Source organism: Marmota monax, unplaced genomic scaffold (assembly GCF_021218885.2).
Source record: "Marmota monax isolate L192 unplaced genomic scaffold, Marmota_monax_Labrador192_F-V1.1 WCK01_AAM20220418_F8-fsc00164, whole genome shotgun sequence".
NCBI classification, from domain to species: domain Eukaryota; kingdom Metazoa; phylum Chordata; class Mammalia; order Rodentia; family Sciuridae; genus Marmota; species Marmota monax.
Window position 1 is genome coordinate 1,450,534 of NW_026693313.1, and position 22,348 is coordinate 1,472,881.

The following is a 22,348-nucleotide window of genomic DNA, read 5'->3' on the forward strand; positions in this document are numbered from 1 at the left end:
TGTGTAAAGCAAATAAAGGGAAACAGAGATGGAGGGAGAAAGATTGAGGGGAAAATTACCAAGATTCAGAATTTTCTGTGGTTTCAGACTATGGACTATGGGCCAAATCCAACCTGCCAGCTGCTTTTGTTAAAGTTTTTTTTTTTTTTTTTTAAATGTGTTTTTGGAACTCAGCCAGATTCATTCATTTACATTTGAGACTGTGTGGCCCACAAGCCTAAAATATTTACAGGCTTTCAGAAAGCTTGCTGACCCCTACTTTCGATCACGGAGGCATGACAGAGTCACTATTTTTCTTAAATGTCAGCTATAGAAAGAGTGAAGCAGACGACTTAGAGATCCCATCTGTCTCCATTGATCTTGCAACCACTGGGGGAAGAGAATTCTGATAGTTATAAAATAAGCTCATCAGCTCTAGTGTCAACTGGAAACAAAAACTGGAAAATAAAAACATAAAGCACTTTATCAAAGTGGACAGGGCCCTCACTAGTCAATTCCCCATCATGAGGAGAATTAAACAGAATCTGATCCTTGGTTTGGAGGCATTCACTCAATTTTGGCTAACTGTGCTGAGAGATCCTGAAAGGAACATTGAGAATGGTATTAGAAGATGCTGAATAGTGAGGGAAGTGTAAGAACAGGAGACTAAGAGCATTAAAATCATTCCTGCATGCAGACCGCCAGGCGTTGGAGGAAGCCAGCTGTGAGCTTGATATATACTATAAAGAGGCACAGATTGCTTCACCAGATCAACACAGAAACTGATTAAAAAATTAAAGGCAGAGGCAGTTGGAATGTACAGAGATTGGAACCAGGGAACCAGCTAAATGCCACAGGAAATTCTAAGACCATCTTCTCCACCATGTCCCTGGGCTTCCAAATGACATATTTTAACCACCAGGTACCAATGGGTCTCATAGGTACCATTAGGAGATGCTATGATTTCTGCACATCACTGCTGAATAGCCAAGTTCTTATTTAAATTATCAGTATCTAAGAGCATTTGGAGTAATATCTATGAATTTAGTAGAAACAAAATAATTGATCTCTTGGGAAAGGCTCAAGAAAATTAAATGAAACTCAGTGAGCTGGCTTTGAACTTTAACCCCTCTTGTCCCACATCTGGTTTGAAAAATCTTCTCTTAGAAGGTGGTACTTATTGTTTGTAAAGAAAGAATACTAACAAATTCATTCTATTGAGAACCTTTATATAAGCACATCATTAGTCAGATCATAGAGAATGAGTGGATGGTTTCTACTATCTCTTTTCAGACAAGACTGGCTACAGAATTTGTAAAATGAGAATGTGGGCCCCTTATTCAAAAAGGGAGAAAAATGCCATTACAGGTACTGATATATACTGCCTTTCCCTTTCTTTTATGCTCTTTCTTCTCAAATTGTCATGGTGGTTTTTAATTTAATGTTGTCCTGAATAAAGAAAAAGTGAAAATTTTAAACCATTAATATGCAATTTTTTATTGTGCTTTGCCAGTTTTGAGATGTTTTTATTAGTGCATTGTAGTTATACATAATAATGGGGTTGATTTTGACATTTTCATAGATGCATATAACATAGTTTGCTCCATTTCATTTCTTAGTTCTTCTTTTCCTCTCCCCCTCTCTTCCACTGACCCCTCCTCCTCTACTCTAATGGATTTCCTTCCACTTATTTAGTTTTAAAAATTGGTGCAATATACCACATTTTCTTTATCCATTAGTCTGTTGATAATCCATTAATCTAAGGCTGATTCCATAACATTGCTGTTGTGAATCGTGCTGCAATAAACATTTGTATGAATGTATTACTGTAGGATTCTGATTTTAGTTCTTTTGGATAAATAACGAGTGGGATTCCTGGGTCATATGATGTTTCCAAACCTAGTTTTTTGAGAAATATCATATTGCTTTCCACAGGGGTTGGGCCAATTTGCAATATATTAGTGTACCTTTTCCCCACATCCTCACCAGCATTACTGTTATTTGTATTCTTGATGATTGCCGTTCTGACTGGAGCAAGATGAAATCTCAGTGTAGTTTTGATGTGTGTTTCCCCGATTGCTAAGGATATTGAAAGTTTTCCATATATTTGTTGGCCATTTGTATTTCTTCTTTTGAGAAATGTCTGTTTAGATCATTTGACCATGGATCGATAGGATTGTTTGTTCGTTTGATGTTAAATTTTTTTCAAGTTCTTTATATATTCTGGATATAAATCCCCTGTTAGAAGAGAAGCTGGCAAAGATTTTCTCCCATTCTGTAGGATCTCTCTTCATGCTCTTAACTGTTTCCTTTGCTGTGCACAAGCTTTTGATTTCTGAGACCATCCCACTTACTGATTCTTGGTTTTATTTCTTGAGCTTTAGGAAGAAAGGAAGTCAGTGCCTGTGCCAAAATGTTGGAGTTTTCTTCAAGCGGTGACAGTGCTTCTGCTCTAATTCCTAGGTCTTTATCCACTTTGAGTTGATTTTTTGTTCAGGGTGAGAGATGGAGGAATCTAGTTTCATTCTTCTACATATAGATGTCCAGTTTTCCAAGTACCATTTGTTTAAAAGTCTGTCTTTTCTCCAATGCATGTTTTTAGCACCTTTGTCAAGGATCAGATGACTGTATCCATGTGGATTTGTCCCTGTGTCTTCTTTTCTATTCCATTGATCTATGTGTCTGTTTTTATGCCATACCAAGCTGTTTTGGTACTATAGTCCTGTAGTGTAATTGGAGGTCAGATTTTGTAATGCCACTAGCAATATTCGTATTGCTCAGGATTACTTTGACTCTTCTGAGTCTTTTACTCTTCCATAAGAATTTTAGGACTATTTTTCTTAGCTATAGTAAAGCATGTCATTGGTATTTTGATAGGATCTCATTGACTCTGATTGTTTTTGATGATATGGCCTTTTGACAACATTAATTCTCTCTATCCAAGAACCCGGGAGGCCTTTCCATCTTCTCAAGTCTTCTTCAATTTCTTTCTTCAGTGTTCTATAATTTTCATTGTAGAGGTATTTCACCTCCTTGGTTAGATTTATTCTCAAGTGCTTTGTATTTACCTGGTAGGGGAGACACCATGATCACAAAGGTAGTTTTTCCAGGAAAAGTCTCATCTAATATAGAGCAGACATCGTGATCTTGCGATTTTTCCAAATGTGGGAAACTCAGCTGTAGAATTTGTGGTAGTGGGGGCTGCTTTTATGCTTTCCTATTATATGGTAGCCCTCAGTGTTAGATTGGGATAGTGTTGTTTGGTTGTCTATTTATGTGTGTGTATGTACGGTCTTGGAATTTTTATCTCTTGAACAGATATTTGTGCTGGTGGCTAATGATTGTTTCTCTAAATCCATATGCCTGTAAACTTTTTTGAAAATTCTTTCATGGGCCTCCAAGATTGCTTAAGAGGGTGTTTTGATTTTTTTTCCTAAACTGTGTTTTCTGTTTGTTGACACTGTCCAGTTCTCCTTTGATATCTTCATTGCCAGTTTTAAGGGTAAATATAAGAGCATTTCACTTATATTGGGAATCAATGAAATGAGAAGAATCACAGACAATCAAACATGAATATGTTAGATCTTACCAAAATGGTGGAAATTCTGCATAACACCGAATCAACTGCTTTGATTTCACTTTTTGATATGTATACACTCTCTATCTTTGGTTTACTGATAGATTTACTCTATCTTTGGTTTACTGATACGGAAAAAAACTGAAAGAAAAAAGAACACTTCTCTTTCCTTGTCCTTACATGTCATCCTAAGTGGCTGACTAATGTAGGTAAGTGACGTGAGTAAGAAAGGATATGATACAGTTCCCAACGATCTGGTCACTAGAGGCCACCATCACCTTTCTGCATTGGAAGCAAGCTCTGGTTCAGATGGAGAGTGGTCTGCAGGGCTCTCAGCCCCCTATCTCCTCAGCTGTGGGTGAAAATGCTTACTTTGTTCTCAGATTGAGCCTGTTTGAACTCCACCCATCAAGGATCCACTGGAGTTCTGTACTGATGGGACCCTGTGACTATCACTTATGAATGGGTACAAAGACCTGCAGACAGCATCTTGAGCTCCATCTCCTTTATCATGTGCCTGCTACGTCCTCTGTTCCATGGGACTTCATTTACAGAACCCAAATTCAGAGATAAAATCGCAAATTTCAAGACCTCAACAGAAGAGTCCTAACCTAAATCATGTGGGACTCTTCTCAGTGTGGTCCTTAGAACGGCACAGGATGCTGGTCCCATGAAGTCATCTGGGCCTCCAGGTTCCAAAGAGAGGCATGCTCTTACCAGCCAGTGCCCTGTCATCTCTAAGATCAACCAGCAGAATGAGGAGCTGAGCGCATAGAGACTTGGTTCAATTCTAAGCCCCGCATTCAACTTTCAGGGTTTGCAGATGCTGCAGCAGCCAGGAGACTGCTAAGTCACCCAGGGTTCTGGGCTCAGTCCTAGAAACTGCCTAAGTCACGTGTCAGAGCTGCCTAAATAGGACTTCATTCTGCTCCAGTGGATAAGACTGGCATCAAAAATGCTCAGCTGTCAAGAATTAACTGGGGATGTTTGTCTTTAGGAGTCCCTACCACGAGGAAAAGGAAGACTCCCCAAGAGACCCCTATACTTAATTCCTCCAAAGAGAGGCACTGCCCAGCACCTGCACTATAAGAGCAGGGCAGGGCCACGTGGGCACTTCACCTATGCTCAGGTTCAGACTCGGGAAAGGGTAAACTCAGCACTGGATGACAAAGCTTGTTCACTGGCACTCCTCAGCCGTCCCTGCCACCCTGTAGTGGAATAGTGATAGTGAGTCACCTTGACCTGGAAGCAGCCATGTTCACTGCATGTTGCATTAGACTCATAGGCCTGCATCCTAATCCCAACCTCCTGGACACCAGGGCCTGCACTTGGGTCAAGCGCCTGCACAGAGGACATGAATCTGTCTTCTTTGAGGCCTACACCTTGCATCTTATTTATCCAATATTCATCTACTGAGTTTCTCAAGCTTCTCCCTGAAGATCTGTATTGGTGAGAAAGAGGTCTGAGGGCAAAGCTGGAGGCAGCCACCTAGTAAAACTGCTTTGAAGTTCCACTTTACTCTTCTAAATTCATGTTGAGTTTTGCATTCTACCCATAAGTTATCCAAATGTGTTTTAATATAGATCACTTAACTTTTCTTCTTAAATTTTCCAGAAGAGTTGATCCTCATGGAAGATATGTATCCCATGACTTCACATAACATGCCCACCCAATTTGTGAAGTAGAGATGCATTTGATTTTTTATTTTTCTCTCCAACTGTTAACTGAGCACTAATTAAGGCAACATGCTGGCGGAACAGGGTGAACAAATGTAGATGCTGTCCCTAGACTCACAGCACTTACAAACTAGCATCAGCCAGGATGAGAGCCTGGTGTTGTCTCACTGGAATCACACAGTATGATACCATTTTGCATTTTTGATAATTGATGCTTGTGTAAGGTAAGAACTTGGGCCTCAATCCTTAATATTCTTTCTCTTACAATAAAATATGCTTGACTGGAGGTTGAGGGTGGGGGCTGGTGGGCAGAATGAGATGGGAAAAAAATACAAAAATAGTTATTGTTGCAACCAGAGTTTCAATGAACATTCATTAGTAAAAGTGAATACTCCCTGGTTAATTGAACGGCATTTAATCACTACAAGGTCATTCGGAGCAGACAGACAGCATGGGCCCTGTGAACTTGCTCCTCGTATTCCATTTCCGGATTTTTATGAGACTTTTCCACCTCACTGGAAAGTCGTCTTAGTCAATCAATTTTTCATATTTTGTTTGGATCACTTTCCTCAGGTAGATTAAGATCCAAGTGTGCTTTTGTGTTTTTAACTATATTAATTGCTTGATCAACTCCCATTTCAGAGAAGCTGGGGGAAAAGCTTTGCTTGCATCTCTTCTTCCCTGAAAATTGCCTCTCAGTCTTTTCTTTTTTGTTTATTAACCCTGCACTTGCCATGCAAATGATACAGATTTTTCACTTCTGGCACTAGTAAATTACATTTGTATTTGAATTCCACTTGAAGCTTTCATAGGAGATTGGGCTTGTTTCTGTTCTTTCTTTCTGGTCAAGCCATGGAGATCTAAGCCTGTCTCTGACTCAGTGGTGTGGCAAACAAGTTTCATTCTTATGAAATGATTTCCAAGTAATTCAAGATAGAAAAAGAAGAAGAACATGTCTTCAAATGCAGAACTTTTTCTTTCTTATGAGCAACTAAATTTATAGGGTGGATAAAGGTTTAATTGAACATTTAATAATCACCAATAATCAGTGAAAAGATATAAGCATGACCATTTGAGTATTTTTACTTTATGTACTATGGATAAGTATGTTAACATTTAAAACACCTGTATCTTTCAAAGGCTAAAGCAAAACAATCATGTAGTTCCAAGTGGAATGATGTGTTCAAGAGGTCCATGTTATTAATAAGAATGGATCTCAATCTTGCCATGAATAAAAGACTAACCCCTAGTATTTGTGTGGACCTCTAAAGCAGATAATAAATCTTGGTATTAAGTAAAACCTGACAAATTTTCCCTAGAGAATTATGAATAATGAGATTGTGTAGATAAACAATCCATCACTCATTTCTGTATAATAGTTCTAGTGTGTTAAATATCTATTTTTAATATTCTAAAATAGCCCACCTTCAGGAACTCATTGGTATACTAAAGCATTTACAATTGTAGTATTTTCTTTACAAATTACTTCAGAGATATCTCCTTACAATAATGATTGTTCACCTGAGAAGAAAAACAAAGAACATTAAAAATATAATTGCCTCTGATGATATGAGATTTCTCTGAACTCCAGTTATGGAGAGCTAAAGTTTTATTAATTATTTCTCATGTCCTATTTCTAATTTCTCAAATACCTAAAAAATGAAGACACATAATATATTGAAAACTAACTACTGTCTTTCCTTTCTTCCTATGCATCTTTTCTAATCCCATTTCATTTTACCCAAACTAGACTGATTGTTGGCCCCTAATATCTTTATACCTCCAACTTCACTGGGGTAAATCTTTCAATTTGCCTGAAATTGATTCCCTGGTGCCTGCCCCTCATCCTGCTTTTCAGTTTTCAAATTCCAACTTCTTTGTGATGTTGTCCCTAAAATATTCTCTCTTCTTTGAAAAACTAAATTTAGGATGTTGTGAAATAAAGTATTAGACAAAATTTATAAAAACATGGGCTTTTGAGTCAGAGCAAGATTTAAATTGTCGCTGAATACTGGCCATATACCCTTGGGCAAACTGAATTCTCAGATTCTCCTTAGCAATGGCCATAAGACTGTGGTAAAGGTGCAATTATTTACATAAATTTACATAAAAATCTCGGTCCAGTATCAGTACAATAGAAAGAGTTGACTGGTAGCTCACTCTCACTCCTCAGTCTCAGCATTTCCACTGCAGCCAGGACAGATCACCTGTGTGAGGTGGGAGAGGACAAGCCTGTTTCCCTAACTAGATGGTTGTGGTAAGAAAGGGCCTATGTTCCTATGCTTTTGTTTATCACAATGTCTAATACAACTTCATTTCACTTAATAATATTTTTTTTTTGTACTGGGAATTGAACCCAGGGACAATTAAACACTGAGCCATGTCTCCAGCCCTTTTGTATTTTCTATTTTGAGACAGGGTCTTGCTAAGTTGCTTAGGGCTTTGCTAAATTGCTGAGGCTGGCTTTGAACTTGTGATCCTCCTGCCTCAGCCTCCTGAGCAGCTAGGATTACAGGTATGTACCACTGCACCCAGCAAAAAATATCTTTTAATTGGGATAAATATCTTGGATGGGAGATAATCTAAGTTAACTATGTGAACAGTTTCTTCTGTGCATACCTAAATGGCTACTCATGAGTAAATTGAACCACTCTCCCTTTTTTCCCATCTTGTCTTTGTATGGGGGTGGGGGGTTATGTTTGAAAGAGAAAGGGACAAAAAATGTGTATGTATGTTTACACTCAGGATTAGGTGGCAACTTGGCAACTTCTGGATTGGGAGTCAAATAACTTTGTTGCAAAAAAAAAAAAAAAAAAAAAGAACAATGAACAAAAGATCGGTCTTTCTCACCAATTTATTTTCAGAGTATTATCAGCTAGAAAACAAAACAAGTTTTCCTAATACTAAATTCTTACAATGTAATCTAGTCCATGGTATTTAGCTCAGTATCAAGTTTTCAAGCTTTTTTTAGCTTTAGAAAATTATAATTTCTGAGTAACTAAAACTTGAGAAATAAAAGACATCTTGCGAGCATAATTTGTAAAGCATTCAGTGGTTAAAATAAGAAAAATTAGCCTTTGAGTGAAGCTTAAAACACGTTTGTCAAAAGCTAGCAGCCAAAACACAGGAAAGCAATTTATCCAAAATTAGCTTGCTCTGAAATACTAAGGTTAATGGAATCAAGGAAGGAAAAAGGTGGTGAGATAATTTGGCATCGTTAAAACCTTCAACTTGGATGGGAGATAATCTAAGTTAACTATGTGAACATTAACTCATGTCTTAAAAATGCTCCAAACAATTGGGGCTGTTAGGAAAAATATTCCAGGAAGAAAAGCATGGAATGATTTTTGTATCTGTCTTTTAGAAGGATAACATGAAACTCTCATTGAAATCCTTTTCCGGCGAGGCTGCTTTTAACTTATAAATAACTTCACTGAACACTAAAGACTACAAAAAGAAAATGGGAGTTAATACTAATAGGAGCGCAAGTCTAAGTCGTACAATAACTTGAGAAAAAGGGAGTTTTTGAATCAATTTACAAAAATATCTCTCTGGGTATCACTTGGGGCTTTTAAAATGATAGAAAGAAGGAAATGATGTAAAATAAAACTATGAGGTTTGGTATGAGGCTGCCTCATAGAACCTGCTTCTTTACTTGTATTCAGCATTTTAGTTATATTCATTCATTCATTCATATGTGAATGTATAAATGTGTCCTGAAAAGTATGACCATAACCATTGCAAAAACAAAAATGCAATCATGATCAGCTTTCCTTTAATGCAAATGAAAAAGGAATAATAATCATGCTTATTTTAATAGATTCTCTTGGTCCCATTACATATACATAGTATTTAATATTTTTAAAGCCAAATAACTCTGTTAGAGTGGCTTTTTCTCCCTTTGGACCCCTTAGGAACCCAAAAGGTGTAAATTAAATGAACCAGGATCCAAAGCTTTAGAATTTATATTTTTAAAAAAGAGTGATATTATGTGTTAGTGATCTTGTTCAGTCATTTATAAATAGTCACCTTTGTAAAGCAAGAAATAACCTTGTTTAAAAAACCACTAACATTGTTGTTCTATTGTCACCTGCTGGTAATTGAAAATGTGTTTCTGTCAGTTCTACCTAAGATGGAATGTAATTCCTTCTAAGATCTTGATCTTAAATTGGTAGCGAGAAAGCCAAAAAGGAAAAGCAAGAAGTCTTTACTTGTTCTTTGCAGGAGTAATTTTGCACTGCCCTTTCTGATAATGTGAGTTATTATTCTTACTGACTCTTGGAAGGCAGCAATAGGCTTCTATTTTTTTTCTTAAAGCTCTGTTTTCCTCAATTGATATGGAAGTTGAGTCCCTGCCTGGCTTTAGAACACACATTTGTAGTGTTTATTTTAAAATAAAATCCAGATTGCTTTGTTACAGCAGGCATCTATACACAGTAAATAGTGGAATCCTTGTCGCGATCTCCTTGGCTTTTTTTTTTTTTTTCTGAGAGGCTACAAATTTGTTCTAGAACGTGAGAAACCTCATAGCTTAAAATGTAACAATGATTTTGGAGAATTAGTCTTAGTCTCAATATCACGGACCTGGGATAACTCAGACTGTTGCTAGCCTCAATTAGATAAGTAGTCAAATCTGATAATTTAGAACATCACACTCTGCAATGCTTATCTGTATTTCAAGGAACGCAAACAGAATTTTAATTACACTTGAAACACTGCCTGAGGTAATCATAACACAGAAAATACTGAAGAGCTCTTTGGAAATTCATTTTTTTTTCCCTATTGGAGGGGATAGAGAAGACAGCTGGAAATAAGAGTAAAATTCTATCTTAACCATCAGAGAATTTGAAAAGTAAACAAGCTGATTCAAATGCAATTCTCTCTACTCATCAACCAAGTTCAAGGAGACCCTTAATCTTGGCATTGGACTCGATTTATGAGGTTTAAGCACAGCTTTTCACTGGAGCTGCAATTGCATCTGTATTATTCCGGATGGAGACCATCCCAACTAAACACTTCCAGGAACTGGGAGTTTCCTATTAGCCAAGCAATCTGGCCCACTCAGTTTACAAAGAGTTCTAAATGGTAGAGTGATCCCTATATTGAGACAAAAAAAAATAGCTTCCTCTAGAACTCCTTTTTATTGTTCTTTGCACTGTCCTGTGGAGTTAACAGAGTAGATCTAATTAACTCCTGTTTCACATGACAGTCTTTCAAATATTTGATGATAGGCACCATGACCAGCGTTTCTAGGTTCTGTGGTTCAGTGGTGTTAATTTTATTTCTTTTGATTTCCTGCACACTGCAGGGATCAGGGAATGGGGTTAGCTTCTTCCTCCTTTTTCTTTTTTAACCACAATAAAAATGACTTGTCAAAGGGTTACTTTTCCACTGCCTGTTTATAGGCTCTTTGCTAAGTTAAGTAACAGGCCCACTTTAGTCCTTCAATACATGTGGTATTTCATATCTGAAATGCATTTTGAAGTTTAAAGTTTCTGATCATTAGGCAGATAAACATTTGGACTTTTAAACAAAAGACCACCTTGATGATGTCATATATGGAATAAGGCACTGATTATACTGTAGGCTGAAGACTAAAATTTTCTATGTCTTCCTATGCTGTCTATTAGACAGTGGTTCTTGTGGCCTGCATGTGTTAGAAATGTAAATTGGAAGCTGGACCATCGTGTGCATGTTCGAAGAGTACAAGTTTTTGTGATACGTAAGAAGTAGCGCTCTTCTGCCTACTTGGTTGTTTAGCTGTTGGTATAAGGAAGACAAGTACCCTTGTTTATAGTGCAGGGGTCTCACCCCTATAGAATGTTTTTCTCAAACATGTAAATGAATTTACAGTGCATGCTTCAGAAATTTTCTTGGCAAATTTATCTGCTGAGGCATCCTGATATCAACAGATGAGCAAATAAGACCTCTGGAGCCTGAAACCCCTTCACTGTGTGTATCTAAGCAACCTGCTGGTGGTGGTGGGGGCAGCAATGGAGAGGAGTTCCACTGCCAAGAGAAAATTTTCCAAATGCTAGACCCTGATGGAGTCTGAGTATTCATCAAACTAATCACATCATGCACTTCACTGTATACAGTAAACCAGACCTGAACTGGAACATAAGAGGAAAAATATCAGATGAATTTTATAGGGAACTTTCTGAGACCACTTTACAATATCTAAATGTAACTTTATTTCTTTGCAAGTGAATCTTATCTCACTGTGGTTTTCCAACTGCCAATATCTAAAGATGAAAATCCTCAAGTCTGCAGGAGCTGAGGAAGGAGGAAACTTTAAATTTAGTATGGACCTTCCACATCCAGAGGATAAAGCTTGATTTTGTGGCCTCAGTGGTGCATAGATCCCATAAAGCTAGTCAGCCATTGGCTAATGTTCCAAAATCTCCAACACACCAGTTAGAGCCAGGGAGGGAAGTCCCATTTAACTGGGCATCTAAGATGCTTTACTGACAAAGCAGCACCAACAGCTCTGTCTGGGGTGTTTCAGCACAGCGCTCCCCCCGAAGCTAATGGGATCACTGTACTTTTATTAGCTTTTCTTATGAAGCATCCGTTTAATGAAGCTTTGGGTAGGAATTAACTTTTTCCCCCTTTGGGGCCCAGAGAAATTCTATGTAGTTAAGGTCACTCCACTTAAAAGGATTTTCCTCCCTACTTCTCAAATGCATCAATAAAACAGAGATCTCGACTTCTTGCTTTAATACAATGGTGCAAACCCACATAGGAAAGCCAGTAAATGATGCATGAAGAACTCAGAAAATATGCAGAACTTAGAGCTGCCTGGAGTAATGGTAAGTACAGTCTGGTAAAGACGAAGGATTCTGGAAAGTGTCCAGTCAGATGAAGCAGGAAGTTCACAAAGGGAAATTCTCTCTTATATAAAATGGTAAAAACCCAAATTCTGGATGGTATGGAAATCTATAATTTTTTTCTCTTAAATAACAATTAAAATATGGAGTCAAAAGCATTGAAATTTTGGAGAGCATAATCAATTATAAATATTAAATTAGAATTATTATAAAAGTATGCTTTGCAGTAAGATGTTTTGTTTTTATATGGCATCCACCTACATTTGGGGGCCAGAAAGTTGTGAAACTTAGAAATTTCAATTACCCATCAAATATCAATCATCACATTTACATCCGTAAATGTGAAATATAGAAAAAAAATATAGAGGAGAAGCTCCATACTTCAAAATCATTATGATTTGGTCAGGATGAAGTTAACACAGAGAGCTAACAAGTACATGACAATGCTAAATAATCTGGCATGCAATTTAAGTGTCAGGGGACATCAGCACTAAGAAAGGAGGTGTCCCTATGGGCTTCAGGTACCATGGATGGTGTCATAGAGAACTGAGGTTCTACAGGGTCTGGAAGGATGCACAATGGGAATTAGGGAAGGTGAAGAAAAGAACATTTTCTAGGTATATTTTTGACGGGGAATTGAGGAGCAATGGGAGACGTAGGTATGATAGAGAAGAGATGTTGGGAAGTTTTCATGCCATGGACCTGATTTGATGTGAGGACGATTTTTGAGTCAGGTAGAAATAACATGGCAGCAGGCAGAAAGGTCAAGCAGAAGAGTGGAATGAGTCCTGCGTACCCTCCTAAATATCAGAAGTTGAGTGGAACTCAAAGGCTGCCTCTTATGACCGGCCACTTAACTGTGCATAAAGAAGCACGAACAAAGGTACCCCAGAGCAGGATGAATTGTGAGTCAGGACATGCGTGCAAGGCAGCGGAGTTTCAGTTTTACTCTGGGGGCAGTGTTGGTGTGTGTAAAAGAGAGGGAGACAAGCTTGTTCCCAGCATTCATGTGTGAGGGGAGGAGCAGCTGAGCTACATTCATTAACAACTCTGGTTGCAACTGAAGATTTCAATCTAGGAACTGAAATTATTTAGTCCCACCATATGCAAAGTTCTGGTTTACATCCAATGTATTGGCCTCAAAAATATACCTCAGGTCATAAACTTGTGACTCTACATGAAATAATATTTTATGTAAAAATAGCATTGATCATAATTTGCTCCATTATTGCCCGGCAAAATATCATGACACTAAAATCCAACAAAATGTTAACTGGTGACAACTGTGATTATGTCTAACAAAATACATATTTGAACAAGGTTCTTACAATTAAAATGAGCTCAAATGTCCCAAATAGTAATAAGTTATGAATACTTTTATTTATTTATTTTCATGTGAAGGAAGAGAGAGAGATTTCCCAAATCTATTCCACCTATCGAACATGGCCAGGAAGGAGTAAAGTACATTTTAAGTTTAACTTTTACCTCATCAGCCAAGGGAAAGGAGATGATTATGAATAAGCTTTACAAAAAGAAAAATGAACAATTTCATCCCTACAAGAAAACCAGCAAAGACCACTTTTTAAAAGATTTCATCAGGAAGGGAAGATAAGCAAAGCCTTGTTTCAAATCGATACATACCGCAGACAGCCTGATTGTTGGAGTATAATTTGGTGGCCTCTATATTTGCACATATACTGTTGGTGCAAAATAAACAAGCAAACAAACAAAAAACTCAGGTACTTACGTTTTCTCTTTATTTCAGAGAACCTTATGAATTTAAGACTAGCAAATCCATCGCCCAAGCTTGTGATAGCAATGCGAGATAAGCACACAAGTACAGGGGCTCTGAAATTTCTCACACAAAACTGATAAAACCTAACATGCAGAGCACCTGAGAATGCCAAGGGCTGAAAGGAGATTGCACCCAAACAGCACCGTATGGGGTGCAGTCAAAGGAAGAGGTAGGGTGAGCGGGCAGGTAACTGGCCGATGTCCTCATTGAAAGACATACTCAGACCACGGGCACCCCAGAGGTGTCAGCAGAGGGTCTGCTCCTGAAGCAGTACCAACAGTCAGAAGGACTGTCAGAAGAACTCCTAACCAAAGCCTAAGTTTTCTCTTTAAGAACGTTTCCGATTGTTGGTTCCACACTTCCTGAAACTTACTCTTTGCCAATGGTATGGGTTGAATCATGGCCCCCAAAAGACATGCTGAGGTTCTAACACTGATACTTGTGAATGTGACCTTATTTGGAGTAGAGTCCTGCAGATGGAATTAACGTGTAAGACGATGTGGGTCATACTGGGCAGGGCTGGCCCCTCATCCAACGTGACTGGTTTCCTTGGAAGAAGAGATGAGACATAGACACCAACTCAGAGATACTTGGAGAGTGTCATGTGACAAAGGAGGCCAGGAAATGGACGCTGTGGCCATAAACTAAGGGACATGATGGATGACCACATGCGCCAGAGACAAAGAGACCAGTGTGGAGCAGATTCTGCCTGGGGGCCTCCAGAGAGAGGACAGCCATGCTGACACCTTGCCTTTAGATTTCTATCAAAACTGTGGGACAATGAATTTCTATTATTATAAGCCAATGAGATTGTAGAACTTTGCTACAACAACCCTAAAAACTAATGCACCAACCACGATCCCTTACTAATTGTCTTGTAAAAACATCAGCTTTCCTCAGTGTGATGGCAAGCTCCATGTAGGCAGGGTCCTGGTGCTACACTTCTCTTACCTGGTCCTAGGCCCCAAGCACGTAACTCACTGTTACAATAGAAACCAAGCCCTTCATTTGCAAACACAAATGCCATGCAGTGTTCTGGAGTACCAAGTTAAGATTATTGAACAGGTGGCAAATGGGTGCTAAAACCTGCTGGATGCTAATTACCAAATGGAGGAAGCCTCTGGAGTGTATTTGTCCTAAAGCAAACTGCTGTATATTTTACTTCGTAATTGTTTTCTAATGATTTCTATGTTGTCTGCTTCCATAAAATATTTTACTTAAGTGACATAACTAACAAGCAAACAGAACAATTACAACAAAATGAAAAATGGGGGGAAAAGAAGGATAAAGAAAGATCTACTTTCAGCAAGAAGTTAATTATTACAATTGAGTTTTAAATATATCTCTGAGCTTACTGGCAGCCAAGGAAAAAAGGTTTTATCGGTGGTTTTGAATCAAAGGGGAAATATTTGACTTCCGCCCGAAGGAATGCATTTTCCCTTAAAGCGTTTAAGAATTTTTACATGAATTCTTCATGTGAATTTATCTTTTTTTTTTTTTTTTGCAAATTAATATACAATCCACAAACTAAACTGCTGGTTTCTTGAGCAACTATGTGGCAAAAGACATTGACATATTTTGCAAATCAATGTTACTGAAGTAATTCCTGAAAGGACTTTGAGGATATTTTAGGATTTAGTTCTTCATTTATCTCACAATAATTTTCTAAGTACCTGAAATGTGTTGATGTTTCTGTCAGCTTTGCATCACTGTGACCCAAACACTTGGCAAGAACAACTTAGAGGAGGTCAAGTTTATCTGGGGCTCATGGTTTCAGAGGTCTCAGTCCATAGATGGTTGACTCCACTGCTGTGGGCCCGAGGTGCACATCATGGCAGAGGGTGCAGAAGAGTAAAGGTGGCAGCCAGGAAGCAGAAAGAGAAGGGCTTCTAGGGCACACCCCAGTGACCCACCTCCCCCAGTCCCCTGCCCACAGTTACCACAGTCAGTCCAAACAAGGATGGGCTGATTCGGTTGCTGCTCTCACAGTCCAGTCATTTACCTGCACACGTTCCTGTTTCAGCCTGGAAGCTCTGCAGGGAGGCCTTGAGTCCAGACCACTCCAGGCAGGCTGAGACGTACATGCAATTCCTGTCCACGAAGAGCTCTCTGATTAGAGGAAAGACAAGCCACAGACATATATTATAATAAACCATGGGAGGCACCATGACACCAAAATGGAAAGGGCCTGACACACACAGTGCCTGTCCCAGGATGTCACTTCAGGGTGTGATTTAGGTAAGATTCAATGGAAACTAAAATTACACGGTTCCATTGCCTTTCTTCGCAGGAAGGAGGCACTAGGGAAGGTCTGGAGATGGTGGTCTGTGGGCCTTATTGGACCATGACAAGGGTTCTGTTTATAAAATCACATGACACTTTCTGGTACATGTAAACATGGCATTTTTAAAAATTAGAGTTCTGGCTTCTCTGAAAATGGAAAGACAGCAACAGTTGATTTCATGTATGGGTCACCCAGGTTTGGGAAACCACTGTGCTGGACGATCCCCTACAATAATTGAGACTCCAGTCAGCTCGTGATGTTTGTGGAGCAGGTTCACCTGATGGGTAAAATCCCTCTGCGCTCCAAGTATGAACATTCCTGTTTTTCAAATAACTCATGTTTGTAGATCGAAGGCATTCAAGTTGCACCATTGTTGTTCTGTTGTAAAAATTTAAGACTATGCACTTATTGTTATCTGAGTGTAATGTCAAGCCACTGTCAACCGTCATGAGCTGCAAGGGTACCTGCAAAATACGCATACATTATTCTTTCCTCAAAAAAAGTTTTATCTGTTTGAACCACTGAAGGAACAAGTACTCCAAACCCCAAAGCTGTGCAGCATCTAATGAGGCAAGTTGCACAAAGAATAGTAATGACAAAAAACACCACTTACTGAGCATCACTAATGTGTCAGTATTGTATTTCACGTTTATTTGCATTTCCCATTCAATCTTCACAACAAACATGTAGCCTAAGGCATTATCCTACCAGCAAGGAACCTGAGTCTCAGACAGAGATTCAGCAATGTGCCTGAGGTTACAGAGCTGCTAAATGGCACAGCCAGAATTCAAACCCAGGTCCAACTGACACTAAAAACTGGGCTCTCCAAAACCATACTATTTCATCTTCAAAATAAAAGGTTACTGCAAATCTATAGTGTATGCAAACTGCGCGTGCACATATCCACATATATATTTGTAGTTTGTATATGTAGTACATATAGTGCATATATATATTATGTATTATGTGCATGCTACACATAATATACCTACATATTAGATGCTGCATGTCCAACAAATTAACAATTATGACAGACACAACATATTTTTGAAACCATTTTTGGAATTCTGTGTGTGATACGATATTGTAAACAGATCTAGCGGATTCCAGCCTCAAATAACTTGGCAATCTACCAGGCTCAAAATCAATGGAAAAATGGTCAAATTGTTTAGAAGGTAGTATTGAGAAAATTAATTCATCACATTGAGAATTATAAAGATACCTATAGAAATGCAAATCAAAATAATGTTACAATATTTACCACCTATTACCTTAACAAAATTAGGAGCCTGGTAAAAGCCAAGTTTGGGCATGGAAATAGAGGCACAGTTCTCAACCCCATTTATGTACTAAAATCACCCAGGAAGCTTTAGCCAATAACACTGATGCAATTGTACCCCCAGAAATTCTAATTTAATTATTCTTGACTACAGCATAGGTGGCTGGACTTTCAGAATCTCCCCTGTGTTTCTCATATGCAGCCAGGCTTTAGGACCCACGGGATAGAAAGTTATGCCATCAGTGCCCATGCAGCCATTCTGGAGAGCAAGTATCATACTCAAATGATATTTATATGTAGATGCCACATGATGCAGCAATCCTGATCCTGAATATTCATCCCAGAAATTGTCAGGAAGGTCCAGAAGACACATGCTCAACCCAGTGCCACTTCCATTAAATCTGGAGAAAAATCTCCCCATCACGGGGTAAATGAAGATTCGTGTGAATATTCAGGTAGGGAATCCGACACAAGTGCCTGGCATACAGGGGAGGTGTCTGGGAATGACCTAGAGAGTCATCAATATACAGATGGCATTTGAAGGTTCAGAAGTCATTGAGGTCACTTAAAGTTAGCATGTGGATAGCAGGGACAAAGACCAAATCTTAGATGCTCCTCCATTTAGGGACACTATATAGAAAAAGTCAATAAAGGAGAGTAAAATAGAGTGGCTGGTGAAGAGGAGTACAATAGGGGCTGGGGTGGGAAGTGGTTCAGGAAGGATTAAGAGGCATGGAATGGTCCATCTTGCCACCTACCGCTGGGATGTCAAGCCAACCTGTGCTAGTTTTGTGCTGAGGAAAAGGGCCAACTGAAATAGGTTGAGAATGGGAGACAGGGAGGAAGGAGCTGTGGGCTTAGTTAATCCACTGGTGGAAGTTTGGTACAATTGTAAAAGAAAATTAGGTAGACACTTAAATACCTAGGAGATGTGGGACGAGGTGGTGTTGTTTTAAAATATGATTATCATTAAGACATAATTGACAGACCTGGAAAAGGATCTAGTGAAGATGATTGATTGACATTGCTGGAGAGAGGAGATGCCAGGAGACAGATTCTCAGCACATGTGGGGCAGGCTCTGTGGCTGTTGGCACAGGTCAATTGGTGGAACTGGGACAAGAAGGGACATGGTAATAATTTGTTTCTCTTTTCTTTGTATATATGAAATACAACTGTTAGCCCAAAACGGGAGGCTTAAGGCATGCTGGAGTCTTGATAGGAGGGAAGAAGTTGTGAAATAGGGTCTCATTTGCACAAGAGAACTCTTGTCACTGGCTGGGCCATCCTGTTCTAACTAAGGTCACAGTTCAGATGCTCTTTTCTTGAGAAATTTTCTCTTAGCTGCTTTATCTCAAATTTAAAACTCAAAGTGTGGTCTCTACTGAAGGGTACCACTTTTGCCCCGTGGTACCCAAATCTCATGAATTCACCCTGTGGTGGCAGAACTTCCCCATGCAGCCCTCGCCACGTGAAGCTGTCCTGGAGGACTCTTCTCCTCTGTGCCTATTTCCTGAGGCAGAATCTGGGTTAGAGCTGGATGTCCAGAGTCAGGCACAACGTTCACCATGGTATTTGTGAAGTGAGTTGTCAAACGTTGCCTTTGAAGCTCTGTATCAACCGAACCCGTCTTACTTCAAGTAGATTTTAAGGCACATGTGATTACTTTCAACTAAGTCTTAAAGTGTTCTCTTTACGATGGGAGTAAATAAAGGCTAATTATTAAATAATCAATAATGCTGTCACCTTGGTTAGACATTTAAGTATAATTCTACCTAGAAGAATCCCATGTGTGCTTTTCAAATGATTATAGCAATAATTGTGAATAAACAGATACAAAACTTTCAAATTCAGAGACGCATTTCTCCACCATGTAGTCCTCGCACGTCTCGATTTTATAGAGCGATATCCCAGCAAAACCAGTGTCTTTTAGCACTGAAGTCAAAGGGATCAGATTTACAGTGAAGTGAGTTCAGAAGTATGGTAGCTCACTCTAGACCTCTTTGGGCTCTGCATACTCTTAATACACTGCAATTTCTTTTCCCCAAGAAGCTAAATCTGGATTTGGAAAAATAAATCTTCATTTTCTGTACCAGCTAATATTTTACTAACTGAAATCAGTGTGGACAACTGACACTTAGATACCCTTAAAATCACTTTACTCAAATATTAGCAGTAAAGCTAAGTGGCTCTACGCATGAGAAACGCGGGAAGAACCGTATTTTTAAAAAGCCGGATCTGTTGTAAACACAGTCTCTTCAGACCCAAATCTTTTCACACCAGAAATAAGTTTGTTTTTTTTTTTGTTTTGTTTTTTTTTTTTTTTTTAGCTATCAAGAAACATCCCCAAACACTTTCTGGATTAGGAAGAAAACACCTTCTCTGTGGATTTAGAATCATATGATTATAATTCCCTCCTTCCCTACTCCCTTTCCTCCCTCCCTGTCCCTTCCTTCTTTTCCTCCTCCATCTAATAATAATTATTTATCCAGTGTCTGCTCTTCACTATGAGCTGGAAATATAAAAACATAAAAGGCCTGAAAGTCACATTCTAGTGGGATAGAAAATTATTCTATGTACCTAAAGTGTATTAATTAAAAATGTACATTTAAAAAAAACTATAGCAGTGAATAGGACCAGAGTGATATGTGCCATAAGAGAGAAACAGGTAAGGTTCTCCAAGAGAACAAGTGAGGGATTTGCGGGAGGAGCTAAGAGCCAGGGAAAGGTCAGCTTTGGGGCAGAGGGTGACAGATGTGAGCTGGAAGTTGACAGGTACATGGAAAACCAGATTGAGAGAATTGATAAATTGGTTTAAAGATTGCAGGAAATTTTGAACGGAATACGACGGTTTCTTTAAAGTTGTGTTAATTTTCAAATATGTGATGTTTTTGAAGATGTTTGATTGTTTTCTCTTTCTACTATGATTCCATTATACTTAGAGATTTCAAAATTTATTAATGGCCCAGCAGATGGTCCATTTTAACTGAAGTACATAAATTTTTACATGAAGTGTAGCATGAAGTTGTTGGTGGATTGTACTAGAAATGTCAATTAAATCATGGTGGTTTGCAGTTGCTTTCAGAATTTTATTTCATCCCTGATTTTGTTTTTCCCAGCATCAGTGCCTGGAGTGGCGGGGTTTAAAATCTCCACCAGGAACTGTTGATACTTCTATTTCTTCCTTCACGTCTGTCATATTCACATTAGACAAATACCCTTATGATTGTTTTCTCTTCCTGATAGGTTCACCCTTTCCTCAGTCTGAACGCTGTCTCATGAAGGTGACTGTATCTCAGAAATATGTTCATGGCATCCTCATTTCTCACCCTTTATCAATACCCTATTTGTGTCTTTATGAATGTGTTTGCTGTAGAATCACAAATTTGGGTATTGCCTTTCCAATCTATGAATCCTGCCATTTACTTGCAGCATTTAGTTAATCAAAAATTAATAAAATGGTTGATACATTGAGAGTTGTATCTACCATCTTATTGTTTTTATTTGTCCTTTCTTGATATCTTTGGTGTTAAATGATTTCTTTGAAGAACTCTAATTTATTTATTAGCTTTTTAAAAAGCTACATTTCTTCGCATTATTTTTAGTGTTTGTTCAAAAGATTGCAATAAACATTCTTGACTTTTGAATTTCTTAGACTCATTATTGCTCTACTTCAAATATATAAAACTTGGAACCATACAAGTCCATTCTCGACATCTTTTTTGGTTGGTTGTTGTACTTATCACATTTATGTATGTTGCAAATGACATGATTCAGTGTTGTAATTTTTCTTAAGTAATTCATTTATATTTTAAAGATGTTAAGAGGAAAAGTTATCTTTAATATTTACTCATGTTCATCATTTCTAGTTCTCTTCATTTTTACAAAAATATATTTTCCCTTTACTTCACTGCAGCCCAAACAACTTCTTTTTCCATTTATTCGTTGTGCAAGTCTGCCAGTGATGAATTCTATCAGTCTCCTTAGTTATAAATGTTGTGATTTTCCCTTCGTTTATGAAGACTATCTAGACATAAAATTTTGGATTTATGCCTAGAACAATATCCCCAGCACATTGAAGATATCATCCTGCTGTGTTCTGGCCTTCATTCTAAGATAAAAACTGTAGCCACTAGTACTGTTATTCTTTTATATGTAATATGTCCTTTATCTCTGCTATTTTCAAGTTTTACTCTTTACCTTCAGATTTTAGTAGTTTGATGGGCCCAGGAAGTTGGCTTTCTTTGTGTTTATATTCCTTGTCAGCTTGAGATTTACCAAGCACCTTGAATCTGTAAATTTATGTCTTTCAGCACATTTAGAAAACTGTGGCTATTATTTTTTCTAATAGTTTCTCTGCCTTTTCTTCTCCTTTGCTTTTGGGACTCCAAAAGCTCTTTATATTACCCCACAAGCTCTTCATTATTTTTCTACTTTTGTTCTTCCCTATTGTTCAGACAGACCATTTCTATCCAGAGTCTCCAAGTTCACTAAATTCTTTGCCATTGCCAATACATCAGCTTTTTATTTCATTTTAATTTACAAAATTTCCACTTCATTATTTTTAAGTGACTTTATTGATGTATTAATAAAATTTATTCATTTGAGCTATACGGGCCAATGATTTTTCGTAAGTTCATGGAGTTGTACAACTATCACTACAAACCAATTTACAGCATTTCATTATCCCCCAAGAAACCTGGAACTCATTTAGTCATACTGTATTCCTAACTCCATACCCGGGAAACCACCAATCTTCCTGTCTTTAGAGATTTGCCAATTCTGGATGTTTATTAGAAATAATACAATACAACATGTGATGTTTTGCATCTGGCTTCTTTAGCTTAGTATAATGTTTTTGAAGTTCATTTATGTTCTACCATGTATCAGCACTTTGTTTCTTTTGATTGCTAAATAGGTCATAATCATC

The 22,348-nt window shown here is 38.2% G+C and overlaps 1 non-coding gene across 1 annotated transcript; it reads left to right on the forward strand.

Moving 5' to 3' along the window:
• The first annotated feature begins 3,039 nt into the window (after positions 1–3,039).
• On the forward strand, positions 3,040–3,200 carry LOC124100963 (U1 spliceosomal RNA). Its single transcript, XR_006854491.1, has one exon. It is a non-coding gene; the product is annotated as a U1 spliceosomal RNA (small nuclear RNA).
• Positions 3,201–22,348: the final 19,148 nt, after the last annotated feature.